The following is a 19288-nucleotide window of genomic DNA, read 5'->3' on the forward strand; positions in this document are numbered from 1 at the left end:
ATATAATGCCTCTTATGCTCTATAGTCTATAATATGTTTAACACACCAATACATACCATATAGCCTTTGTGAGCCAATTACTACAATACTAGCTAGCTATAGTATATAATAGCTAAAACATTGATGTGTTGTAAGCCTTTGTATAATACAGATAAACAGTACGGATAATCTATTAAATGAACGCTTATCTTTCCACATACTGCAATGGATAATCAAATGGATGCGTTAGTTGTCCTTTTCGTGGATGGGTAAGGTAGTGAAAATAATTTCTATATAGAGTGAAATGTCATACCTAAGATTGCAATATAAATATTTATCTGTTCCGCCCGCTTTGCTAGGCAATATCTCGTTTAAAAACAAAGACAACACGTTATAGCCCTCACTTATCCTCTCTTTTGTTCACAACTTGTATTGTATTTTTAAAGATTCATGAAACCCGATGACATTGTAACTTTCTATGGGTCCCATCATTAAATTAACCCGATTTTTATACTTTTTGGATCAAAATTATCCCATCCACCGAGTTTCATCAAATTCCAAAAGAAAAAATTTTTTTGCGTTTTTCTCGATTTTTTCAAAGGGGGACCCCTTAAAAAAATTGGAAAAAATGCATTTTTGTATAGGAATATAGTGTTCATGAGAGGAAAGAAAAAATTTATGAGATATTTTGTAAAACCGTAACTATTAATTGTTCTGATTCAAACATTTTTAAATTAAATCAAATATTCTTTCTAAGATAATTGATTTTGTAATAAAATCTTTTATATTGGATTTTTTTAGAAATCTTTAAAAATAATTCAAATCTTCAGTGGTTTTGCCTTGTACTCTTCTTTCCGTTTTAAACTTAAAGTATATAGCTTCAAAACCATTGCTTATTTGGAATCAAAAGAACAAACAATTTCCTCGATGTCTTCCCTGAAAAGTTAACATCTTTATATGGTTTGCGTCTCAGATGTATATTTCATGAAACTGATTGTTAATCCAAGGTACATTGACATCAAGGTACAACACTTTACCATATATATATAACATATCCAATACTCAAACCTACTCAAACCTACAATATCACCCATACAACAAATAATTGGTTATATATGTGTATTATATTATCCTGTTGTCTCTATTACAGGACAATCAAATCCTTTTATTGACAGTGTTAATATAAATAAAATCGTTTGATTATGTATTATATTGTATAACATTATATACGTTACCAAATATAATACTTTATACTCTCTGTGTCATATAAAACGCACATTATAGTATGTATCTCTGTGTAAAGGCGTGCATACCGGTTATTCAAAAAAAAGAACACAAAAGGATCAAGAAGATATATATTTGAACTGTGAGACTTACGTTATTGAAATGGTTTCTTATCAAAAATCTATAATATAAAAATGAATCTCTCAATGTGTTGCTAAGCGCATATCTCAAGAGCAGCTGAACCGATTTCGCTAGTTCTTTTTTAATATTCCATGAAGAAGGAGGATGGTTCTTACGGGGATAAAAATTAAAAAAATTTCCTGAAAAAGTCCAAAAACAACACTTTTCTACATTCTCATACAGACGATTCGTAATAAAGAGCCATCTTGAACTTTAATACCATACCATAAAGTTTAAGTGTTCCGGGAAACGAAAACAATTGAGTGACGTTAATATCGTATAAATATTAATATCAATATTTATCAATATTTATAACTGTTGTAACATTACTCAAAAACAAATTGTCTATGGTAAAATGTAAATTGTCTGTGGTAAAATGTCAATTGAAATGTACGTCTCGACTGTTAGGCGGTACGAAGTTCGCCGGGTCAGCTAGTATTTTTATAAAATTAAGTGAAAAATCACAATAAGATGCTCTATCAATTCTTACTTTACATATTGGAAAAAGTAATATTTACTAAAGTTATTTCATCACGGCTTTATGCGTTTTTCTTATGAAATTATAACAACCTAAAATAAGTAAAATGCTTGTCTAATTTTTTTAGCTGAACGCTAACTTCTATTAGAAAATTGCAAACAATAGCGGTCTCAATAATTATTTAATACGATCATACTTAAGTTACAATTCTGGCAAACTTAAGGCAATTGCTGACTACAGGGGTACCACAGAGTCGTAATATTGGTCCTTTGATTTACGATTGATGTTAAAATTACAATTTTTAAATTATGTAGTACATGATTTGTTTCCAAATTAAACATATACCGCAGGATCATATTCTGTTTAATGAATAACTTTTTAATAAAGCTCTAGGTTTTGAATAATTCGAGGTGACAAGACAGATTCATCAGACACAATTCAGAAAAGTGGGAGGCTCGCAAAAAATAACAATGACCCTTCTAAGCAGTAGCAGAACATGAGACAGAAAAATAAGGTGAGGTTATCGGTTTTAAGTGAGCATCTTTGACCGATACATATTAATATCGGCTGCCAAGGTTGGATTCAAGCCATTTTGCTGCTACATGATTGATCTTTTCCTTTCTGTTTAAACAAATGTCATGACGTATGGTGTCAAATGCTTTGTTTCGGTCATAGAGAACGATGACTTCACTAAAGAATTATGCTCATTATATTTACACTTCGATCAATCGATGATCAATAAATTAAACACTCGATTCTTTCAAAATACAAACCAAATATTTTTGAATAATTAAACAATAAATATTGAAATAATTTAACTACAAAAAATAAAACGTGTTTATTAAAATCAATCAATCGTAATAAAAAATCATTTACAAAAAAACTAAATCGTGGGAATATACCCCTTTGATTTAAAAAAAAAAAAATAAATTATTATAAATACATATCATCGAACATTTCCGTTTACAACAAGGGCATTAATAATAATAATATATTTTGATGATTGAATAACAAATATCAATAATAATTTTTTTTTAAATAATTGAAATAATAATTTAATTTAATAAAATAGAATATTAATTTTTTGACATGAATACATTTTTTATTTTTATTTATAATAGATAATTTATTCAGTTTAAAGTTGTTTTTTTTTAATTCTTTACAATGAGATCATTGGCTTGAAAAAAAATGTATAGTAGGCACGAGCGAGGTTTAACGTTAGTTTGTTTTTGTGAATGCAAATTTCAATGCCCTCATATTTGATTTATTTATAAATTTATTATAAATTATATTTTAATAGTTGTCATATTAGTTATGTTCTTTTTATCATGGTGTAATACACTAAATGAGGATAACAAAGAATAATGTTATTGAAATTATCCTATTTTATCTACACTCAGTGTAGTGCAATTCGAAAGAACAGAAATTTTCTTTACAAATTTACATTTTAATAAGTGAGTAGTTTTTAAAGTGAAATAGTTCCAGCGGAAAAAATAGCTCAAAATTGTATTCTTTTTGGTGAAGTTATTAGTTAGTCCAATAACATTTAGCGAGGGGGATATTGTGGATGTAATGACATTTAAGTAGTTATGAGTGAAATAAGTATCGGTCTTGCAAGACTTTCAAGACCAAAACCAGGCCAATATAATTATCACTTCGACAAGATCAATACCAAGACCAAAGTGCAAATCTGAAAGACCAAGACCAAAATCTGTAAAACCATGACTTATTTTCGCAAGACCAAGAGTCATAACAAGAATTTTACTAAACTTATTGTTCAATGTGCTTTTTTATTATACCCGAGTAAATTTTTCTTTCGCATTTTAAGTAAAACCAGAGAAATAAAGAAAAAACAATAACTAATCTACTAGCCTTAGGTGTAATACAGTTTGGGTGACAGACTTTGATTATGTTTTGAAATTTAAAAGCACAAAACATGGTTGCAAGGTCAAAAACAAGACCCGATTGACCAAGACCAAGACCAAAACTCATTTGTGCAAGACCTAAACTCGATTCTGAAAGACCAGAACATAGTTTTACAAGACCAAGATCAAGACTAAAACTAATAATGCAAGGCCAACACCAAGATACAATGGTCAAGATCAAGATCATGACAACTATATTCTTGGTCTTGCTCATTTAAGCCAAGGTCCAAGCCAATTTTTAATTATCTCGTGTTTTAAACGGTAAAAATTTCTGAAATTTTGGGATTTAATAGTAAGCCATATTCTTAACCTGTGATTAAATTTTGTTAAATTCTATCGCAAAGTAGGTTTTACCATAGTTTTTGCATACCTTGTAGTGTATAACCTCCGGTTTCAGAAATTGAATTGTTTTACATTCGAAGAAACTATGAGGACATTAAAAGCAAAAACTAGTGAAAATGAATCCCCGCCAGTTTATAATGTAAAAAAATTCGTGCATTAGCCATCAGTTTCCTCGAATGTTCTTTATGAGTGTCCTTACTCTAGGCCAGCACAATCAAGTACAATCAAGCCTTGTTTTCCGATTCGGTGAAGAAGGTACTGCTCAATTAATTTCTTCAAAAACATATATAATTTGACAACCAATATAACACGCTTTTTGTAATAGCAGCTGACGCAATTAAAATGATTTTCAACAAACTAAAAATACCACACTTTTTTGGTACATATGACGTATAAATTAAGCACAAAAATTATAAAAAGCAATTAAAATTAATCAGATGAATATTAATTTTGATCAAATATAGATCAAGAATTCAACTCACTATATGTTTTTACGCTTTGTATATGTATACAATAGGGGTAACAAAATACTAATTATTCTCTGTTTTTAGGGTAGAATATATTGATGTGTAGTTAATTGTTACAACCCTTAATTATTTTTTTATTCATCGTCATCGGTATAATCATCACTTGACCAAATGGTCACTAATAATTATTAAATAGTGATGTTGATAATATTTATTAAGTGCTTATTTGATTAGTAATGTTATTCATTTGTTATACTTTGTCAAAATTAAATTGACGTTACAACATCAAACAATAAAAGGTCATGGGGTCTTGCATATCTGGAAAAGTTAAGAGAGCAATATATACCTATGTGTACTTAATTTTTAAGCAAGAATACTCCATACAAATCTAACAGCTGCATACGAAAGCAAAAATGGCAATCTTGATGACAAAGACTAAGCAAGTCCATTTTTTTTAACGTCATATTTATATCTATATATATGATAATCTTAGTATGGAATTTAGATAAAGGTAGTATTGTTTCTGAAATAAATTAGGTAGGTACATTATCTATTCTGAAAAATTGTAAGAGGCAACTCAGCACTTGTTCGAGGAAAATGCCTGTAGGTGGAAGTTACAGTTCTATTAAATCCACAACTCTCAAAGATGACTTTTAGATGCAGAAAATATATACAACTAGCCGTGAGTAATCGGGTGCGACCCTTGAGGTCCACACGAATAAGACCTCAGCATAATAAATAATCATAAAAAATAAAAATTAACCAAAACTGGACCGACTCGAAACTACTTGACCGAAACTACTTGATATGTTATAAAATTCTTTTCGGATCATATTGCCATCACGCTTCGATCGAAAACTCAAGTCGATTTCATTTTTTGTTCGCGCGATATCGACCAGAAAAAAATAACCACGAGCACACTTTTTCTTCAAATTGGTGTTAATGCCTTGTCCTGACTATGAAACGTAAAGAAATATTGAAAATTTTGATTTCGAAAAGCACACCCATTACAATAACTTCCTAGACTGGGGAATTTTTAAGGTAAAGTTTTGTACAAAATATAACTAAATGCGAGATCTCTATAACTGAATTATTCAGATAATTTGAATCTCGATATGTTTATTTTTTCGTGAGGTTCGATTTATTGAAAGCCTATTATCAGTCGATTCATCGAGATTTGACGAGAATTCACTCGGATTAACTCTTTGATGAAAATATCCTATCCGATTTTTCGTTCATCTTTTGTTCATCATTTTAACTCACAAAGTATAAAAGCTCAGCATCGAATACGCAAATTTATTACTAAAAATTAAGATACTTATAATTTGAATTAGCTGAATCATGAAATATAGACACAGTCTTGGGTTAAATCAGTGACTCAAAACATAAGTATATGTTTTGGGTACTGCAAAATATTTATTTAAAAAAGAAGAAACATTCTAAAAAGTTTTTATAAAAAAAAGTATCATCGCTACTCAAAAAAGGGGTGAATATTAATCCAAAAAAATAGAATAATTTACATATTTTCAATTGAGTTATGTGCGCTGCACTTCTTCAAAACAAAATAAAAAATTAAACCATATTGCACGCACATCATATAAATATATACAATTTTTATAAATAATTCAAAAAAATTAAAATAAAATATAGTAACATTTGTTTTAATCAATTTTGATCTAAAATGCATCAATTTTAGATAAAATGCATTTGATAAAATAGTTATTTTATTAATCACCATTCATTTAAATAGCGTTATTTTTTACTTCCATATACAGTAAGCAGAATGGATCACCGACTCTTACTTTGGCCTATGACTAAAAGTACTATTTTGACATCAAGAAACACTCAAGAAAAAATATATAGTTTGCAATCTGTTAAAATATCCATCAATCCTGCGGATAGATCGGCAATATCAAAAATAATTAACAGCGAAAAGTTTTAGTCAACTGAGGGAAGAAAGGTGTTTTTATTGTTGATGCAAACGATGTTTACACTCTTTTAGAGCGAATTTAGTCGTGAAAATAACACACAGACGCACTGATAAACACTCTAAAGTTATAGCACTCCTTCTTGTATCAATATCAAAGTGACGGTCAAGGACATCAGATGAGATAAAAAGAATACTTAGAGAACTATAATTTTTTAGGACAAATTTTTGGAAATATTTTAATTGAAATATTTGAGTTGACTTTGTTCTTTTGAATTATAATTTTAAATTACCGAATTATTTTACCATTTCACTTTTCGAAATGAATTGGGCCAGGTTTATTTGACCATTCATTTCCATAGTTATTATTTATATGTTAAAATTATATGTCATGCCTTTTCCAAATTGAATCGATTTTGAAGATCATCGCCAATTTTTAGTTTTTTCGGGAACCTGGGCTCGCACTTGGAATATACCTAAGAACACTGTCCGTTAAATTACCTTTCAAATGAAACCAAAAAAATTAAAATCGGTTCATCCGTTCAATTGCTACGATGACACAGACAGACTAACACACAGACACACATAAATAGCGATCCAACTTATAACACCCCTTTTTTTAGTTGGGGGGTAAAAAATCATTAGCAACATATTTCAATCTGCAAAATTCTTTCAAATATTATGGACATTTGTCAAAATTGATGTTTCAAATAGTGAAATAGATTATATTTGGGTTTTAATTTATAAAGACTTGTTAATAATTTTTTTTTACATATAGAGGTTTTATGGAGCTTACAACATTAGATTTTTCTCCGCATGTATAGTGATATTTTTCGCTCGTGTTACTAATTGGTGATACCACTAAATAAAATTGTTTTATGTACAATATGGTCAAATTTATATTTACACCATATGGTTTTTTACCCAATATCTATTTGTATCTATTTATTATTCAAAACAATAATAATTATGCAAATTTTTTGTTTATATTTATTTTTTTTAGTATTCAATGATATAAGGTGGGTCTTTATCCACTTTAAATATTATATTTTTGTTTGGGGTTTGTCATTCTATTTTTTTGTTTTTTAAATTTATTTGAAATATTTGGAATTTAGAAAAAAAAAATCTAGATTAAAATTCTAGAGAAAGTTGGAAGTAAAAAATAACTTGTAGTAGTAAAAATAAGTTTAAGAGTTTTAAGAATAGTTTAAGTGGATTGATTCTTAGCTGTTTGGTAAAAAATCTGTACATAAATGTCTTTTAAAAGCTACCCAGCGCAGCGTTTTCGCTGTTGGGGTAAATTGAACATACTGGAAATCCAAGATGATATTACTGACAAAAATTGTTATCTCAACAAATTTTCATAAAAATCAAAATTAATATAAATAATGAACATGACTGTACTAAATTTTAAGCCTTTTAACCAAAAATACAAATGTTTATTTCCAAAATTTCTTTAAAAAACTTATTTATCTGTAATTATACTTTATACTTATTAATAATTAACAAGTTGCGTGAAGATTTTTATTTACAATATATTTAATGTTGGGGCATTTCTTATAAAAAAAATTAAACCTCATTAGTCTCTAAAACATTCTTTTCATTTACTTTTTATAAACTGGGAATTATATTGCAACCATTTCTAAATAATTTACTGAATCAAATCAAATAATAACTTCAAATCATCTCCAACTTCAAATCATAATGAAAAATATGAACTCAAATCTGGATTTTGTGAAGCTTTTTGGATTTGTGATTTGCATTGTTTCGGTACATAATCAGGTTTTAAAAAAATCGTTTGCACTATCTAAGAGTACATAAAAAACTACAATTTAAAGTAAAAGTTCGACGATTTGCCTAAACTGTACGAACTGTTGAAATTTAACAGAAAAATTCGTTTTTCCCAAAATGTATGGGGTTAAAACTTATCACCTTTTTTATGGTGATAAGTTACAGCTCTTTTCAGAATTTCAACTCAATTTCTTCATTTTACGAAAAATTATCAGAGAAAGTTGAAAATATGAGGTTATAACGATTTTTATTTGAGTTTTTGAAGTTTTTAACTTGAGATTTTGAAGTTATTTTACTACATTCATGGTTCAGTAGCAGGCAAGGTCAATGCACAAATTCTTAATAAACAATTCTTTTTTTATTGGTCTCAATCCGAATCCGCGGATCGTTCCGGAACCGGAAAACTCCTTTTCTGTATTTTTACAACAAAAGAAAATTGTTAAAAAAATAGGCATTTGCAAAAATTTTACGAATTCTTTATCAAAATCCGGTAGATTTATTCAACTTTAATCACTGTTTGATTGGTCCAGTCATTGAATTCTGTAGATGGATTTTTTTTTAAAGTGATCCAAAAATTTTGTTTCTTCTTATTTTGACTAAATTCATACAGTTTTTTGTTGTAAACTATCTTATTAGACCAGTTCCGAAGCCTTCAAAAATGGTAAAAAATGAAAACAAATTACAGTAGGATGAAACCCATTAGAAAAGCAGGAGAATATGATCAAAATGAGAGGAAACATAAATTACGGTCGATCCGAGTTCGGGAAGTGGGAGGGGGTGAGTTTATAAGGGTAAAAAATGGTTTATCTTGATTTCCGGCAAAACTACAAGTCTATGGAAAAAAGTTAAATGGTAAAGTTGTAGGCAATAAAAAGATCTACAACTTTTGTATTTGCAATTTTTTCACATAACCTCAAAATTTAGGTGAAAAATTCAAAAAACCAAGTTTTTGGTTTCTTATTTATATCTTTTTCAAAAAAATTTTTTTTTCTACGAAATTTGGTGAAAATTTACCTTATTATGTCCCAAATACACTGTAATTTATTTGATTAAAAATATTTATTTTTTCGCTTCATTTTAACTTAATATCAAAAAAGCACCCTAATTTTCTAATAAAGTTTGGGGGCTTTTTGTTCGTTGAAATATCTACTTTCTGATGGTGTAAAAAAATATACATTACTATAGGAAATATTCTTAGAAAATGTAAAAAATTGAAAAAACCTCAAATTCGAAAATTTTTTTTTAATCATAATGTACAATTTTGAGGTATTTATTAAAGTTTACACTTTAATTACTCAAAAAACGTAAGATTTCATGCTTTATTAATAAACGAAAAAATTGCAAATTAAAATATACTTCTATAATTAACAAACAAATAAGTTAATAAAGTTAATATTTAATAAGACATCTACAATATTTTGAAAAAGTTGTAGAATCTTCTTTAAATAATATTTGTAGATGCCTATTTATTACTGTTTTAAGATAATTTATATGCCTGAGTGACCTTCGGTGAATTTAAGCCCATTGTAAGTTAGTTCATTGGGAAGTGGGGACGGACCTAGGAGGGTCTGGGCTTTACTACATACCTGCTATTTCGTAGCAGCTGTTTTTATCTAACGAGAAAAACAAGGACAAAATAATTAAAAGTTTAATGAAAAGATTACAGTCACAAGGATTTTCCTGTAAACAAGTTGAAGAAGATGCTGATGCCGACATAATTAAGACCTCGATAGAAGTTGCCAGAGATACTAATAAAACTGTTATAGTTGTGCGTCAAGATATTGATCTTTTGGTTCTTTTAAATCAATTAAATTCAAATAATCAGGACATTTATTTTCTCAAACCAAGCTCTGGAAATGGAAAGGATCTATTTTTCACGTCTAATAGTTTCAAACATGAATCCTTCAAAAATGTTGTTGCATTTCTGCATTGTTTTTCTGGTTGCGATACAACATCTGGATTTGCCGGAAAAGGAAAGAAAAGTATCGTTAATTCTATATTAGACGCGAAAAATTTGTCAAATTTGGCCAATGTTTTTTACAAAAAAGATGAAAGTAAAGAAAATATAAAAAAAAATGGATTTCAATTTTTTGCATTTTCTAAGAATATTTCCTATAGTAATGTATTTTTTTTTTACACCATCAGAAAGTAGATATTTCAACGAACAAAAAGCCTCCAAACTTTTTGAAAAAAGATGATATTTTGACGTCAGAATTTTCGATTGAAAATTAGGGTGCTTTTTTGATATTAAGTTAAAATGAAGCGAAAAAATAAATATTTTTAATCAAATAAATTACAGTGTATTTGGGACATAATAAGGTAAGTTTTCACCAAATTTCGTAGAAAAAAAAATTTTTTTGAAAAAGATATAAATAAAAAACCAAAAACTTGGTTTTTTGAATTTTTCACCTAAATTTTGAGGTTATGTGAAAAAATTGCAAATATAAAAGTTGTAGATCTTTTTATTGCCTACAACTTTACCATTTAACTTTTTTCCATAGGACTTGTAGTTTTGCCGGAAATCAAGATAAACCATTTTTTACCCTTAAAAACTCACCCCCTCCAACTTCCCGAACTCGGATCGACCGTAATTTATTTTTCCTCTCATTTTGATCATATTCCCCTCCTTTTCTAATGGGTTTCATCCTACTGTAATTTTTTTTGGTTTCAAAAATTATCTACCCTGGTCTATATGGATAAAGACATATTATCATTATTATTATTTTTTTTTTTTTTATTATTCCAAAGACTACTGTTTTTTAAGACTGCTTGACATCATTAATGGTTTCTCGATATTTATTTGAATTATTTCTCTGTGTCAAGCCAAGGTAGTTTATTTCGTAAACTATAATATTTAATTTCTTAAAAGTATAATCGAATATAATATGTTTATTTATTGTAATGATTATTATTATATAGTAGTAGACGCATATATGTATTTGATATGAGTCATCAATTGTCAAATTGTCTGGTGGTGAATAGCGGATAAAGTCGAGCCGACTATACGTACCATATGTGTTAAAAGATTATATACACAAATTAAATGCTTTATGTTTTACACAGAGTGGCCCTTATACACGCACAAAATTTTATCAAATACTCTGCTTATACTGAGCAGTTCATCAGTATTTCAATTTTATACCATTTACATACCTATGAAATATATCAAGGTATACTAAGTTTAGTCCCAAGTTTGTAACGCTTAAAAATATTGATGCTTTCTGTCTGCCTGTCTGTCTGAAAACACGATAGTAAGGTCGGGTTCGTAAATAGGCAACCGGTCAATTGGGAAGTTTTGTTTGTTATCCGACAATTATAGAAGCACAACTAATAATCGTTGGTTGGTAGTAATAAAATCCATTTCTTAAAAAAACACTTGCAGAGGTGATGAAAGAAGACACCCGATATGTATATAAATATAGTCCACTTCTTTGAATGGCTATTGTGTGTATTACAATTCAAAAAAAATAAGCATGCCATACTTTCAGCTCAAACGTCATACTTTGTTTGGGTTCTTTTTACATGCTCTTTGACTGACGACTGGTTGATAATAGACATTTATATCAAATCGCTGTCCATTATTGTCTAAAAAATCTTTACTTGTACATATAAGTATTTTTCTTTAAAAAAAAGTATTTTTATCCGTTAAATATAATAACATTTTTAGCCCAGAAGGTTTGAGTAGGTAATCACTTTAGTCAGATAGACCTAAAAATTTACATGCGTAAATTTTGCATATTACTCCAATTTTTCAGATTCTTTCAAAATTAGTTTTCGAAATATTGCTCCAACGCTTAAAAAAGTAATTTTCACTTGCGGATTTGGAGCAGAACTATCGTTAGTATGACAAAAGAGAAAATTCATTAACCGTAATTCATTTCCCGATAGCATGATTCTAGTGTAAAAAATGTAATCACTTTTTCCTCCGAATATAAAAAGTGTTTTCAATGAAAAACCACCCTAATATATCTGCTCAAACACAGATTTTTAAACATTCCTGAATTAATTTGCCAACTTAGATAGGTTTTCTTGAACTACGGATTTCATAAAAAATCTCATTTAAAGTGAGATTTATACCCAGCGTTTCAAAAAATGCAAGTTTTTGAACGTTTTGTCAGCGAAGTTGGTCTTTGAATCTAAACATCTGCGTGTCAATGTTGAATCATTTCATTGAAACTGTACTGCTTAGAATCAGTATCGAAAATTCGTTTTTTATTTTTCAGGGTGGGGTATCCGAAAGTAGTTCTTTTTGAATATAAATCTGTTTGGGAATTTCGTCATCTACCTCTTCTTGCTTTACTACTATGTCTCAATTATATTAAACTAGCTTGATACCCGCCCGCTTCACTGGGCTTAAAAGTTAAAACCACCGCTTTATAAGCCTCCACCCTCTCTTGGTATGCACGGTTCTCAATTTTGTAAAATGTAACATGTCATAATTCATTGAGTATATCAGAAAGTTGGCCATGATTTGCTTGACATTTACTATTTTTAATTTTTACAGAATTCTTTAACTTATGGTTCAAAATGATGATCATACATCTGCTCCACCTATAATCATCATTTTGATCCATGAATTAAAGATTTCTGTAAAATTTTAAAAATGGTCAATGTCAGATTAAATTTTATTTTTTTCAATATATCTTTATAAATTATAGTTCATTCTGATACATGAGCTATATTGCGGGACAATTACATTAAAAACCATTCGCTAGTTTTAGCGTGAAAGCGTAACAAACAAACAAACAAACATGCTTACTTTCACATTTATAATGTATAGGAATTTTTTTTGAAGTAGACGAAAGTGAAGATAAATTTCACAATAATCAACATTTTAAAAACAGAATAATAATTCGTGTAAAGCATAATTAATCAATTGTCTCGATCTATCTTATATATATGTACAATTTAAATGTATTTTTATTATATTTATTAAAAATAAGAGGGATAGAATTCTTCAAAAAAATATCAAAAAAAAGGGGGAGAAAAGTAAGTACTTAGTTATTATTATTATTATAACCATTTAAAATTATATAAAGAATTAATTATGGAATAGACTATCATAACAATAATTGTTGCGTTAATAATAATCATAAAAGTAAACAATTTTTATAATATTTTATTTAATTTTTTTAAATAAACTCTTAAAAACTAAATTAACAAGAATTTATTTTTGTTACAGGAATTTTTTTTAATATTTTAGTTTTTTTTTACGGATTTTATTATTTTTAATAATTTCAAACTGTCTAGAACAGAAAATATCTGAAATAATCTTCAAAAACTATATCTAGAATATATGTTACTTAATTTAAAAACAAGGTTTTCGAATAATTTTTATTAATTTATTTGTCTACCTATCGATTTTATTTTCAATTTCCTCAAGGATCTTTTCCTGATTGCTAATAGAGGTACGTATTTTTAACAAATTATTTTCGAATTATTTTTATTAGAAATATTTCTGAGCTATAGTTTTTATTAGAGTACATAATTTTTCGAAAATATATCTTTATTTTAAAAGAATTATAAAAAAGAGCGAGGAAGAATTATTTACATTGCATTTTTTCTAAGGTAGTAAAGGTTCTTGTGAATTGATATCCAAATTTTAATGGTAATTATACCTGTTTGACAATGCCACTATAGGACAAGGGCCCAATTAAGGTCCGCATTCACTCATCTATTTGCTGAATGGTTTGTTTGTGAAGTGAAGTTTTAATTATGAAATGTAAAACGTTAATAAATATAAAAATCTATTTGACCTTGAAGTAACCTTGATTGTCAAATCCAAGGCCTTGTTTAAGGTCAAATCCAAGGCCACCATTAGATTCTACGAGCCAAATTCTACAACTTTTGGTTGACATTTTATTCTCAGTCGTTCTTTTCTAAAATTCAGAGTAGTCTGGAACTTTTTGAACACCCGGTATAGATCTCCAGTTTTGTAAAGAAAATGAATTAAAAAATTCGACGAGCAGGAGCTGCGTTAGCTAAGCGACTTTTATCAGAGAATGAAAAATAACACATTTTTCTTAAAATCGAATTATGCAATTTTAATTTTTCAACAATTTTATTTCGAAAACTAAGCGCGTAGAGAAAAAATCAGAAGAGTATTTTCTTTAAAATGATCAAAAAATATAAAAAAATTTAATTTTGAAAAAATTCATAACTTTGTACTTTGCTCCATTTCCTTCGGAAATTTGCTTTAACAGCTTGATTTTTAAAATCTACACGCAGCCAGGTTTTTAAAATTAATTTGCGAAGTTATTCTAACATTTACCGTTACGAATTAAACGCCAATAAAAAAAGATCTAAAGATTCTACATAAAAAATGCATTGCACCTTACCCTGAGGTAAATGAAGAATTGTATACTTAGATATATTTAGAAGTCAATAAATTTGAAGCAACAATTTCAAGCTTTGAAATCCAATACTAATTTTTGTATATGTTTATTATATTTAACAAAGAGCATAAAAGGGTTGTTGCACATCCCTCTTAAAATGTATAAGCTTGAAAAAGATTTACGACTTAAAAAAATATATAAAAATTCGTATAGGGGTTATTTGCAAAATAAAAATTTATATCTCTTTACGTCCTCCAGAAAAATTTACTTTTTTATTTATAACGACCTAAATAATTTTTGTTAACGATATGCTCTCACCTCGTTAGAAATGTATGCAATTTTTTATTAGTTTTTTTTTACGGTAATAAAACGCGTTTTATTTAATAAAGTCGTAAAATTAAACAAAAAAAAGTATTTAAATTAAATCATTTTATATTTATAGAACAGATTTGAAAGTATTGTATGCAAATTTTGGATAGAAATGTCGTAAAAAAATTATTGAATATTATTTAGATCACAAAGTTTAAAGTTACCAAACATCTTTTTTCTTTTTGAAATAAAGTTATTTAAATATTTTTATTTTTTTGTATTGTTATTTTAATTTTTTGAAACTATAAATCAAATTGATTAATTTCGGTATAGTAAAAATTATAGTAAATATACTTTGAGATTAAATTATATTGATAACGGCTGTTGAGGCAGTGAGATGAATTTTAATGTTCCTGATATCAACACCTAATATGAAAAAATGAAAACATTTGGGCGAGAGAAAAAGCTTATCAACGCTAGATGGTCGTTAAGCTTACAAGACAATTAACAATATGAATTTATTTTATTTCAAAACATAATGGAACAAAACTATACTAAAAGTTATAATGAGAAAACCCATTAACTAAAAAGCTTTATTTAAATATCATCGAATTTAATAATATATACTAATACTAGCTGCCTGGTCACGAGTTTCTCTGGCTCAAACTACCACGCTATAGCCTTTATTTACCCTACCCTCACTTAATCTCTCCTTTTCTCCACAATTCATGGGTTATAATTTTTTGGTGCGGAATCATAATTTACTAGAAAACTGAACTGAATTTTGAATCTAATCCTTTCTCGAATCCTCTTGGGCACACACAAGCATAAAATATTTATATAAATAAAGATTACAAACGTATCAACGTGAATTTAAAAAAAATTATACCAAGCACCTTTACCAACTGGGTCATATGTGCTCTGGGAAGAATTTTTTCAACTGATTTATGTTTGTAGCCTAAATTTTGTATACAAATTTAAACGTCAGCGTCTTTTGATTATGTTTTTTATCATACAATGGTAATAGTAAAGACAAATGACTAACTATGCATCAACGTGATTTTTACATGGACAGATTTGCAAAATTGTAAAATATTTAGTTTTATTACCACTAGGCTACCATTTTGGGATAATGCCTCACTAAATTTTAAAATGTTCATTATTTGTATTTAATTTATATACCTACTGATATATAGGCAGAGTACACAGATCACAATCGAGCCATGGCTGTATTATTGGTTTAGTTTCTAAAGTTGTTCTTTCAATTATTAGTTTTGTAATTGTACTGTAATTTTCATCTACGTAAAATTATAAAAGGTTGAAGCCGTTCATATCGGGTTCTACATTTTGGAGTATAAACTGCGAGTATACTATCTGCCGACAATTTGTGGAACCAAACAAAAACTGTAAAAATTTACTTCAAGGTCATAGGGACAACTTTGAGAGCTATCTCATTAATTTTTCACGGCACAAACACAGTTTCCTATTTTTGTAAAATGACTCGAAAAAATTTCCTACCGGCTTGTGATTTTGTTGTGATTTAAATTACCACTAAATTGTTCAACAATCTTAAATGAAACAAAAATAAGTAACAAAAGAAAAAGCTAAAATATAAGGTAACCATCTCAAGACTATCCCAATTGAACAGAAAAATTTTTACGAAGAGTAGACATTGTTTATGTACAATTACATTTTTTATAAGTTAGGAATATTTTCCAGACATCAAAAAAAAAGTAAGCAAAAAATTTATAACTTTTAAATAAAAACATTTGTATATTTATTTGAATCATGCATTTCAAAAAAAATAATAAACACTGGATATTTGTAAAATGTGCATAAAACTTTCCATTTGACTAATTTTCTCAAACCTCCATCATAAACACAACAAAACACAATTGATCATTTTAACACACGTTTGCTGTCTCATCGAAATGACAGATTAGTTTTTCGATCATATTCAAAATTTTTGGTACTTTATTATTTAACTATTCATGAAAATTACGACTTTTTTTTAGTAGAATAGAGTATTGTTTGTTTATTTGTGTGTATGAAAGAGGATCCCCCATGACGAAAATGATTCTACAACACAATACATTCATAATAGTTAACAAGCCTATATATAGCTGGTATTACTATACTGAACGGACCTCTTATGTAGCTGGACACTACAAATATCGATATTAGCAATCAATGATGATCAATCACAGAAATACCGGAACTAACCATCAAGATACCATAACAAAACAATTGTAATGCCATGTTCACAATTGAATTTGTTTGAAACATTTTTCATTTTCATGGATAATGCAGTGAAAATGATGTGATTGTTTTACTTTTAACTAACTTTTGGAGAATTGATGAAAAGTTCTGTATGGTAGAAAAAAAAATTTAAATAAAAAATACTTTTTAAAAAATACTTAGGCAAGCTTTTATTGAACTGAAAAGTAGAAAATTATTATTTCTATGAAACACTCATTCATGACTATTTGTAAAAGCAGGAGATGTACAAATGAAATATCAAGGATGATTCGAAGAGCCTCAAGCTTTTACGGTCATGTATGAGTGGTTCATAGGAATAATTATTTTCTACTTTTTAGTACAATAAAAGCTTTAAAAAGTTTTTTTTTTATTTTACTTTAAAACAAAAATGTGTATGTACATAAAATATGGTGGATGTGATGGGAAATGCTTATAATAAAAATGTATTCGTATATGGTATTCGTTTTCCTCTCAGCAAATCCTTCTCATCGTCTCATTTGATACAATATCTTTGTGGTCCGCCATATTGGATTTAGAATGATTTCACTCAACCAACCATGAAATGTCATCCAAACTATACATGTAAGCAAAATTTCAGCTGAATCGGTTGAGGATAACTGCTTTAAAATTCAGTTGCATGGTCCGAGCTACGTGTTAATGGAAAATACAACGGTGATAAACTTTTCGATTTTCGAGTTTTTCGGCAAAATTTTTTATGTTGCCATATTGTTTATGGATAGTCGTTAACGGCACAATACGTAAAACTCAGAAAGTGTCAAGGTTGAAAAATAAGCTCACTTCAAAAAAAATGGTCACTTGTAAATATCCATCGACGTATTAAAATTTGGACATTATCTTTGGCTTACGATTTATTTATTAAACATAAAATTAGCTGTATATAAAGTAAAATAATCGTTATTTTCGGCAATAACAAGTTTCCGTCGAAAATCCGCTTTTTTTTGTACAAATGCTTATATCTCGAAAACGATGAGCTTAGGTAAAAATGTCCAACATAAAAAAAAAATGCTTAGAATCGCTTGAAATACATAATCAAACAGTTTTTTTTAAATGTTAGATAAAGAGAATGCGATGCCCGAAAGTAGAGTACGTTTGTCCCACTTTATGAGCATAAATCAAAATTGCACAAGTTCGTATGCATATAACTTTGTTGAGTACACTTAGACACACATTTTCCAACGGTTCCCATGGAAATCTACTGTCGCGGAGTTTATTCCTGGATCAAATACTTCATTTCCTACAGTATATTATAATTTTAAAAAAAAAAAGGTTTCAATATTGTGAACTGTGCTTTATTTCTCCCAAAATATTGTAGTACTGGACTTTAACAATCTTATTTATAACGTCATTAATTCTTTAATATTTATACCCTCAAAAATACACGTTACTGATTAGATCAATTTTTGAAATACGATTCTTGATTGCCTTAGGGTGGTGAATTTTTTTTTTATATATTCAGACTAGCCAATTGATTTGCAAAACAAAATAGCTAAGCAAATTTTTTTTTGCTAAAAAAAATCGTTTGAAAATCAATTGATTTGTTAAAAATAATTTTTTTTTTTAGGATTTGTTTAATCCGATAAAAAACTAATTTTTTTTTATATTTAAAATGAAATTAAATTAAGTAATTTTGATTTACAAGCTTAAAAATTAAAATTTATAAAAAAAGAAATTAATAAATAAAGTAATCAGAGATTAAACGGATTTTAATTGAATTAAAAGCTTTTTGAAAAAGGATTATTGAGTTTTTTTTTATATTGGGAACAATAGTATGTATTTTTGGTGGTAAAAAGAGCATTTATATTGTTTAGGTGATATGGATTATTAATTTTTTGACAATTTCATGTGATTTGTTCAATCAATCAAATATAAAAATCGATTAAGTGGAGAATAATGGTACAAAATTCAATTCAATGGTCTCACATTTTAAACAAAATGAATCAAATACTTCTATGATAACAAATTTTTAAGTTTCAACATCAACCGTATCAATTATAAATCTTCCAGAATTGAAACATTAATCGGAAATTTTATGGGACACGTTAACTCCAAAA

This window comes from Chrysoperla carnea, chromosome 1, assembly GCF_905475395.1.
Source record: "Chrysoperla carnea chromosome 1, inChrCarn1.1, whole genome shotgun sequence".
Classification (NCBI taxonomy): domain Eukaryota; kingdom Metazoa; phylum Arthropoda; class Insecta; order Neuroptera; family Chrysopidae; genus Chrysoperla; species Chrysoperla carnea.